This window comes from Falco biarmicus, chromosome 2 (assembly GCF_023638135.1).
Source record: "Falco biarmicus isolate bFalBia1 chromosome 2, bFalBia1.pri, whole genome shotgun sequence".
In the NCBI taxonomy this organism is placed as follows: Eukaryota; Metazoa; Chordata; class Aves; order Falconiformes; family Falconidae; genus Falco; species Falco biarmicus.
Window position 1 is genome coordinate 44,392,038 of NC_079289.1, and position 8,342 is coordinate 44,400,379.

The window sequence follows — 8,342 nt, forward strand, 5'->3', positions numbered from 1 at the left end:
ATTAGACATTTCACCTTCTATAACATTTAATTTGACTTTTTTTTTTAATGGACATTTTTCTTATGTCACTTATTTGAGAAGAGGGACATTTCTGTGTTCATGCATTTTGATAGATTTATGTCAGTTCTAAAGCCCTATTGCGAATAAACGTTTGAGTCATCACTGGTAACCACTGTCATTTTCCCCTGTATTGTTCTGATGTTGGCAAACCGGTAATTTTCTGACTATGCCTAACCTAAGTAAATGAAACTGGACAAACCATGTGGAGGCCTGTTGCTTCCTTGGTGGGAGTTCTTCATCCTGAGACAAATAGAAATTGTGAGGGGGGAATGCAGCTGTGCCTTTTCATTACAGGACACCATTAGAAATTTCCCCATCCAGCAAGATTAACATTGTTACAAACTCTGTAACCCCCCCAAGTCAACAGGAGATAGGACTCATGCGCAGCCACATTTTATCAAGGCTGATCAGCTTTCTCGTAGTGGAGTCTCTGAGTTTGGTAACGTCTGGTTCATTCACTTTTCTTACCAGTCAGCTTGTGATGGCTACTAAATGCTGCAGATACTCTTGATGAGTTTTTAGCTTCACTGCTGAGTCCAAATACATCCTCTGACTTCTGGAGTTTTGACTAAGATCGGGTTTTTAAACATTCTCATCACAAAATGACATTCTTTTTCTATGGTGTGACTGGGGTGAAAAACCAAGTACACCTTCAGAAGCTTTCATGGGAAGCACCTTTCAAACTCCTGACCTGTCCTTCTACTGCAGCCTGAGGTAGGTTTTTGTAATCTCTACTTTGCTATTATCCCTCCTGACAAGTGGCAGCCAGTTACTCAGCTCACTTATTGAAAGGTATTTAATGTGTCTTAAGTGGAGGTCAAACCTCACTTTGTCTTAAGGCAGAGGCACGGAAAATCAGTATTTGCTATTGACATTTTTTCAAATTACTTGCTCATTCCTAAACTTCCTCTTTTTTTTCAAAAAATGCCAATCAAGCTACCAGGATATGTTGAAAAATGTAATGGTCATCTCAGTTACTACCCTTATCATTAAGCAAGAGAAAACTCTGTCATAATTTTAATATCCTCTGACTGACTGAAGATTCCCCTTTTACTGCTGCTGCAGCTGTTTCTGCTAGCAGAAGGGCTGGTTCCTTCCTATTGGTTTTATTTTTTTTTTCTCCCCAGCAGCATACTGTTTAGACAGACAGGAGATTCTTTGTGCTCCTTTTGAGTTGGGATGGCTCTTCTGAAGAGATCATAGAATTGGGATGCACAACAGCAAAAATGAAGCAATAAAACCACATTACCAGTTTACTTAAATCGGGAATTCCTAAGCTATGATGCACATGCCTTAGCGCTCTATACGCTTCTTCAGAGTGATTCTGAAATACTAATAAAAAAGATCCATCGGAACATCAACAGTGATACTGAAGGAACCTCAATCAAGATTGAAATTGTCTAGATTTAACTCCAGCCATTCAACCTCCCACCTTAGTAGATCTTTATCTGATAGCTCAAAGAATCCATTCTCACAGGTTTTGCTCTATTTAGGCATCTATATTGCATTTAAGTTCTACATGTGTACTGAAAAGGTCCTTCCAAACAGCTGTTGGTCTGTGAGCTTGTGCTCATGAACTACTGACTCCTTGAGAGGAAACTGAGCAAAGCAAGCCTGTTGATAGTAAGTTTAAATTAATTACACAAGATTTTTTTATTTTTAATTTTAAAAAAGGGGGAGGGGCATAAATAAGGAAGACTGAAAACTGCATTCTTAAAATAAGCACCTCAGTTTACTGCGCAGTCAATGCAGTATTAAGGTCTTCAGAGGAAAGCAATGTCTGCCTTCTTGTGGAGGCCAAGCCCTCTCCGCTGGCTATATGACTATTTTAGTAAGACACTACAAGTTGGTGCAGGCTCAACAGCCAAGAGTGAGAGTGGATTTCACCCTGTATTGAACTGTGGATGCTCAAAAAGATTGAGCATTTCAGTAAAACACCCTCACCAGTGCCAGTTACAGGATAACGGCTCTACATGAGGTTCACTGGTTTGGGCATCTAAGATTTACATCCTTATTGGCCACCTGAGGAATCATCTTGAGCTAACTAGCCATGATTAAGCCAAGAACTTTCTCATGTCTTCATATACATCTATACTGGAAGATCTGTAGTTTAGCCGTATCTAACCTGCCGAGGGGTTTGTCGTTTCAGTAGACAGATTTCCCACCTTCATTTTTTATTTCTCCCCCATGCTTAACCTCCTCAATAAAATTGATCAATTATTGTGTTTTCTTTAAAAAAGCTAAATAGCTTGTTGTTAAAAACCAATCCCCATGGGACTGTATACATCAACCTGGCAATACTCCATCTGAAAAAAACTGAGACTTGTCCATCAGGAATTACAGTCAAAATGTTGAGCTGAATCAAGTGATATACTTCACAAAAATGTGTTTTGCATAAACTCTGCTATCTTTCGCGACCAACTTTATTCAAAGGTAGTTCATCAAGGTCTTGTTTTTCATAAGCATATACTGAGTGAAATAAATTATATTTTCTTTTTATTTTAATAAATCTGCACATTGATTATTCACATTAAGCTGCTCAATGTCACAATGCAAATTTACAATTACATGCATCATTTCACTGACATTTTCTTTTAAGTATTGGTTCTAACTCTAGCGTTCTTCACAGTCTTCCGGAACATATCTAATATTATAACAATTACTGAACATCAATCCTGAAAGCTCACTGACCAGCTCTTTTAAAATTCTTGGTGTGAAGTTATTCAGACATACTTATCTAAGACCATTAATAGTAGCTGTTTTAATATGCTCTTGAATTACTGTTGAAATGGAAAGTATTTTGTCATTATATGATACAAATACATTTCCTACTCTTTTCCAAAATACAGCACAGGAATATTTAGCATGTTTTTCCTCCTTGCTTATCAACAGTCCTACATCTTTTTTCTAAAAATAGACAATTGTTGGAGTTCTTAATACATTTTATGAACTTATTTTAGATGTTCTTTTCAATGTGGGTCATTGACTTCTTAGGCATCTTTCTTCCTCCATATTATTTTTCCATAATCACTGCCATCAGAGTTATATTTGCTGTTACTAGTTCTTTTCTCAGCTGTTGAGTATCTATAATTACAACTGCTTTACAAAATGCCCTCCAAAGAGGCAGAAGGAAAGAGGTCATTCTTTTGAGGAAGGGGCGTTTTGTTTTGACTAGCTTCTGTGGGATTGTAGACTTTGAGGACTGTACTCACCTCTATTCACTGGTCACTACTTAAGCCTACTATTTATTTCAGCTTAGTCAAATTAGCCCTTTTGAAACACCAAGTTGATATATTTTTGTTTCAGTCTTTTCTGCTGATTACAGACAGTATGATTAAATAATCATTTTGGGGTGCCCACCAAAAGTTCCCCTTTTTTTGACCAGTTATCAGATCCGATGATTATAAACTTGTCTAGCGCAGAATTGTCCTATGCCAGAAGCAAGATTGTCTCAGTAGAGAAACCACCACTTAATTTTAGAAATTGTGAAAGCATTGACACCAATAGCATGAGCTCTCCTGCTTCATTGCTATGGGTATTGCTATGTGACATGCTGAAATTTGGGTTCCTACCCTTGCTCTGAATAAGGCAGTTCAGGTACAACAGGGAACACAGCCACACAAGGGTTATTAGCTTCTCTGGATAGCCAAAGTGGTCTGTCAGGGTCTCTCCAGTGCTCCTGTATCACAGTAAGCAGCACACTGTACCCTGCAGATGTTAAGTCCCCAGGATCTTCTTCGTACACAGTGTAGGCAGTTGATGAAGCAGCTTATCCTTTCTTCCCCAGCTTGAAAGAATGCAGCATAAGAGGTGAAGGAATTTTTTCTGACCACATCCCTTAATTATTTTTGCTCTCAACATCAGGATTTAGCTCCAAATGAGTAACCACTGGCCTACCTAATTATGCTCCTAAGGACTGTTAAACAAGAAGCATGTCATTGCTTTAATGCCCTCCTAGCCTGTCCAGCCAGACCATCCCCTCTGCCATCTCTGAGCCTGTAGAGGCTCCATCTCCCAGCTGGCAGACCAGTATTTCACAGAACCCAAACCACTCTACATTATTTCTCTAATCAGGAGATTTCAGCCAAAACATGCAAATATGGCAGTTCTGCAGTTAGTGTTTGTTAACAAATTTTCAGCATAAACACTCTGGAGCCAAAAACACTTTCTTTAGTAGTAAAGAATGTATGTTTGTCTCATATATTCAAGCAGTTAAACATCGGCATAGGACCACCCATTGCTAACAAATGTTGCCAACAGCATTTGCTTTTGTAAAGCGGGCAGCCTCCACATGGCATGGGGGAGGCAGAAGAAAGGAGTGGTGGTGGCTCCCACCAAACCTCCAAGTGACAGGCAAACCACCTTTCCAAAAATCGTGAGTGTTATTTCCTAAGTGCGCATTTTAATTAATCTTGTGTAATTACCCTTGTGTACAGATTTCCATCTGTGCTAATAGTAGAGACGTAATTAAATGAGATGTTTAAGGAGCACGCTGTTGTAGTTTCTGGCCCTACTGTGCAACAAGCCTGAGCTGAGCAGCTGTATGACAACAGGTGAAAATACAGGAAACACACATCTCCTAAAGCTGAGTCAGTGACCTGCTCTCAGAAAGGCCTGTTGTAATACACAGCCTCCAGTTCAGACATACACAAAACCTATAGAGGTCAAAAAATGGGACTGGAAACAATAAAAGACTTCTCTGTACTTCCTTTTCTTAGACGGGCTGAAAATATTTGAAATGTACCTGAAAACGAGAAATACCAGGCTGTTACCTGAAGTTACTAAGACTCCCTAATATCTGAGTAAAGATTGGGTTCAGCTACTGAGTAAGATGTCTTGTTTCCTCTAGACAGGTTAATGATTCTTAATCCAAGAATTCAAGTAATGAGCAGTTGAAGTTTCCATCTTGAAGCATCTGTTCCGCCAAGTCAGCACTGGCCTTGATAAATAGCAAATCAGACTGATGCATGCAAGTGTATACACACATGCTCAAGTTAAACTTGAGGGAAAATACTTGAACAGATCTCTGCATAGACAGATTTATATAATTAATCTGTAATTAGGCTTTATACAGTTCAGACGGACTGAGTCAGGTCAAAACACAGAAAATGCAGACATGGTAGGATCTTTACCTGTTGCTGCAAAAAAGATTTTCAAAGGTTATTTGTGGGTAAGTTCACATAGCTTCATTTAGTTGTGACAAACCTTCACTGCTGTTCTAACTTACTCATCTCACAGCGAAAGAAAAATATGTTTAGCTAAAGGATAAAAACAAACCACAAGTACAACTGCATCAGGGTGCTTTTAGTAATCTTAGCAAACTCCAAACAGAACTTTAAAAAAGTTTTGCCTCATTTTTAACTGTGCGGAAGAGAAGATCGCATACACCACACACTGTATAAAGTCTGTACCGATCTTTGCAATGGTGACTCCGCCTTTGCCTGTAGAAGAGAAGAATCAATCGTTTTGCAGGTTTTATATCTTTATATTCTAAAAACCTGTCAAATCCACTTCTCTGTTGCTGGAGTCACTCTACTGAGGAGTTTTTTACCTGACATGGTATGCCAATTCAACTCCAGTAACAAGAAAAGCCAAGCTGGTTCAGGAAGGTATACTCTTCACTCCCAGCGGTGCGGCAGAGAAATCCTGAGGGACTCCACTGGGCATGGGAAGATTTTTCACTACTGTTCTAGGGTATACAGGGAGGGTGGCAAAATGAAAACTTACTTTCTGTACATGCTTCACAACAAAGCCTTGTCTGAGGGGAACTAGAGTTATTTTCCTGATTGTATGACTTTGCACACCAGAGCAGAAAGGTGGAACTGGATGATACTGAAATGTTAAAGAGGGGAAAGAAGTCAAGTTTATGCAAAATGCCGGGCTGAACTAATCAGGGAGTGCCGTTTGTTATTTCAGGAACAACATCCTTTTCTCCGGAGGGCCTATCACAGGATTTTTGGTAAAGTGAAATGAAAAATGGGAATCGGACTTGCCTTTGCATAAGCAAAGGGAACACCTCCGTAAGCTTATCCTGAAATGGCAACAGATACAGGTACACAGCAGTAGACTACCGTTTCATGATTTCCCACATTCACTTCAACAGAAAGTCACCCTGCTACATTCCTCGTTGTGGTGGTGCTGTATTATATAGCGCGAGTGGCATTTGCAAAGCCTGTCACGAGTTAAGATGGTACCTCATGGCTAGAGCAATCCTGTTTTCAGTGGAAAGTTAGAATGAGAAAAATAATGGCTTTCTTGCGGTAAAAGGATCATACTGGCTTTCTTTGGATAGTCAAAATTATAAAGAGAAATCATTTCTTCCCTCAGGGAGATAGAGTCTAATGGGTGGCCAAAAGTACAGACGCCTACCGATTTTTCAAGAAGAAAGATTATTTCCCCTTCTCCAGCAAGTTTGCATGAAAAAAATGAGGTGGGTATTTGCTGACTCAGAACAGGCTAAAAGCTCCTGGAATTCTTATCAGGCATCTTCCTATGGCTTCAAGTCTGGCTCAGTTCAGCTGAAGTCCTCAGGTTTCCCCAACCTCATCATTACGAAACAACTTGTCCACGTCTTTCCACTCCTTCGCTACCCTCCAAACAACACACATGCAGATCCCCATCAGCTCTGGCCCTCCTCCTCGCCACCAGGACAGTGGAACACAAGTACCTTCACTAAGAGGTATGTCTGGCGGAGCCGATGAGTTAGGAAACCAAGGAGCCTGGCTCCATCCCATCCCCCCCTCCCACCCACCCTGAACTCCTTTGCTCTCGAACCCTCTCCCACAAGGCAGTGCTGTGCTCCACCACTGCCAAGTCCCGACCGCCTGGGACTTGACATTTGTTCTTGTTTTCTCCTGTCTCCCCTAATGGGTATAGCACTACTAAGCGAAGAGGAATGCACAGAACAAGAGAGTTCAAAGTAATTGAGTCTACATTCATCCAGAAAGCCTGGATCCTTGCCCGCTCAGAACCTGCAGCATTTACATAGTTTCAGAAAGTTTAACCCTTTTTCACTGAACCTGGTAACGTTCTTTCGAGCACAGAGTGTTGTGCTGTTCTTATCAGTGACCAAAGACACTGAAGGGTGTCTTTCACATATCCAGCTCTAGGTGCTTACCACTCAGCCTGTTATTTCTCCTTTTTTTTTTTGCTCTGCAAGACAGTAACTAAAGACCTTGAGCTGTCATTTCTATAAGATGCTCAGGGAACCGTGTTGTAGAGGAATGGTTACTTACCATAACTCCTGAACGCGTCTGCCGAAAGTCTGTCTTACTTGCACAAAGAGAACTGTACTGGGTTTAAAAGAGCTTACTTGGTTTTCTGCTGCAAATTTGTCTGTTATGGTGTAAACTCACTTCTAACTGCGTCTGCAAAATCAGCGAAGAAACAGAAATGTTCTAAAATAATTATAACTGTAAACTCTTTTTTCCCCCGATTATTAATTCTGAACAAACTTGTTTCAATTTAATTTAGGAGATAATGCTAGTTGGCAGCTTATTACTGACTTTAAATTTATAAATAAAAATTATTTGTTCACAGAAGTATAAAATCTAATAGGAATGGAACTCCTTCAAATGGGCTGTCAAATAATTTTTCTGTCTGGATCTAAATATGCATTTAGATTATCTGTAAGCTAAACAGTGCAGCACTGTGCAGGTCAGATAAGCAGCAAACCTAAGCAGAAACAAAAGTCAATCTGACTTGACTGTTTAATTGTTAGTGACCGTAAAAATGCCAAAATTAAAAACCACCCTTTAAAAATTACAGTCTTTAGTGATCTTCCACTGACTGTTTCTTGACAAAAGACCTGGCCCAGCATTAGCACAAAAACATCATGATGGGATTGAATTTATTTACCTGCAGTTCAGACCTAATTACACCCTTTTCCAAAAATAAAAAACACATTCAGAGCTGCTTCTGAAAATGTTTAAGTATACATAGCGATACTGTTCTAATTAACCTGCCAAAGTGTTTGCCAGAGCAGGACCTTTATAAATGTACATATATAAAACAATGCAAAACAAAAAAACAATTTTGAAATGATCTGTTTATCGTTCATTTAATCAGATGGAGGTAAAACATATAATTAAAGTGTGCAAGTCTCAGAAACATTTCAGTTACTATAGCCATACAATTTACATAAATGTCTGAAAGTTACTAGTATATGCGCTACATCAGATGCTACCTAGCCCTATGTTGTTTCTGATACAGATGAATTACAGCCAAATTAATTTCCAGACAGCATAATGCAGTATCACTAGCTTTGCATTTTTAAAGCTGTT